The 1,979-nt window shown below is 39.3% G+C and overlaps 1 long non-coding RNA gene across 2 annotated transcripts in view; it reads right to left on the bottom strand.

Annotated features, from left to right (window-relative positions):
- LOC121932454 overlaps window positions 1–836 on the bottom strand; it is an 18,798-nt gene extending 17,962 nt beyond the window's left edge. For both annotated transcript variants that reach the window (XR_006104355.1, XR_006104354.1), the window contains exon 1: window positions 203–836. This is a non-coding gene — a long non-coding RNA (uncharacterized LOC121932454). The remainder of the gene's footprint in view (window positions 1–202) is intronic.
- Window positions 837–1,979: the final 1,143 nt, after the last annotated feature.

The raw sequence follows: 1,979 nt of genomic DNA, 5'->3' as shown, positions 1-1,979 counted from the left end.
ATCATCTTTCTCCATAAAAATGATAGGTGACCACTAAATTCATATTGTGCCATAGGGAACTAATCTTATCACTTAAATTATAGACAGAGCACATAATGAGATAGTATGTTCATCACGACTGTCTTGAATTTTATTAAAAGACTTGGGTAAGCATGTGTGCGAAGAAGATAATCTGGATTAAGACTGGAAATGTTATTCTTACCTTACAGATATTTGCCAAAGGATGGAAGTCTACACTGACATACTTCCCAAATCAAGAGAGGAATCCAAGGTTCGTTCAGCCATTTTTCTCTCAGTCTTCTGTACTTCCAACACAATTTTCACATTCAGTTCAGAATTCGACCTGATGTTCAGTGCTTGGATGTTGGCCTTAGGTTTTCCAGACCAAAAGGGGAGAAAAAGAAGCAGTCTTGATGGTTTGAGAATCAGCTGTTAAAATGACCCAATGACCCTAGTGCTTATCCAGCGTTCACATTTAAAGGATAAAAACAGCTTGGGAGAGGCTGAAAGGAATGATAACAAAACTGTACAAGTCTCAGTAGAAAGAAGCAGCTTTCAGACTCTCACTTTTTGAAGCCAAATGCATAATAAAAACAGTTGTGTTAGCGTGATACCATTTTTCTTCACTTTAGTCTATCTACTTTACACCTGGTGACAGAAAAGCGACACGGCATGACTATGAAAAACATGATAGCTGTTTGCTTTGTCTTCAGTTAAGGCATTTGGCAGCTGGAAGAACTTAGTATAAAAAGCCTGTTAGAAAACAGTGATTTTACTGACTGTTCTCCTACATATGTAGAACACTTGCTCTTCTTTCTGTTTTCATAATTTAGTGAGTTGTTGCTGATCAGCAACAACTGCATTTGAGGTGAGATCATATAATATAGATTTTTTTTGTGTGATGTCAGATTTGTGATGGTTCAATCACACAAAAAATCCAAAATCTGATACACTACTGAACAGACGGTGCATGTGTTAACCAGTCTTTGTTTGCTATTGCTTCCAAAGAATGTAGAAATACAGTTCATGTCCTAAAAAGAGACAGAACAATAAACAGACATGGCAGCATAGCATTTAGCAATCTAACAGGTATTTTAATATTTAACTTTTTTATTTGAGGTCTACAATCTACTGTATCCCTACAGGGTCATATCAGGTAAATAATGAGGATGGTTGTGAGTGCTACAATAAAGGAAAATAAATAAACCCTGTCTTCTGGGATTGAAACTAATTTCTATAATCCCAAAAAGCCACTCTTGTTGAGTTCAACAGGGATTTACTCATGGGTAAATGAGTACAGGATTTCAGCCTAAAGTAAATGAAAGGGCACTCACAGAGAGATGCAAGGCATGGGGAAAGCAATGAAAGTAAATTATGGAACTGCAGAGCTGTTCTGGCATTCCTTGTTCTACACGAATACGATTCAGGAATACACAACCCAGCCCAGCCTTTTCTTTACGCAACATCCCTGTGTTGACAGTGAAATTTTGAAAGGGAGCCAAAGCTTTATTTGGTTGAGTATGATTATAGATCCATGTGATCACAAGCTCCAACTGATCAGGCTTTCTGATCCTGAGTTCTCTAATTGTGGTCAAACAAATGCACTTACAACTCCTTTGCAACAAGAGTGTGGTAGGGAATGGTGAAGCGGGGCAGGGAGTGGAGGGGCTGGACTAAAGTACATATCTCTGACTTCTTCTGCTTCAGGCAGCAATCATGTGGCTCTCCAGACACTGTTGGCCTGCAATTCTCAGCATTCCTCAGTATTGGCTATGTTGGGGAGTGAGATGATTCCTGCCCCTGGTACATACTTCCATGCAGCAACAGTTGCTTGAATGGAACTGGTGTGTGTGTGATGTTCAAAAGGAAGCATACTAACAGAAACCATGGATTCCCCCCCCCCCCGTACATCCAGTGCTTTATACATGGTCACCACTTGGTATTATCAGAATGAAACAGCCAAAGTTAGTGAAATACAG

Source organism: Sceloporus undulatus, chromosome 6 (genome assembly GCF_019175285.1).
Source record: "Sceloporus undulatus isolate JIND9_A2432 ecotype Alabama chromosome 6, SceUnd_v1.1, whole genome shotgun sequence".
NCBI lineage: Eukaryota > Metazoa > Chordata > Lepidosauria > Squamata > Phrynosomatidae > Sceloporus > Sceloporus undulatus.
This window is presented reverse-complemented; position numbering and strand designations above follow the sequence as displayed.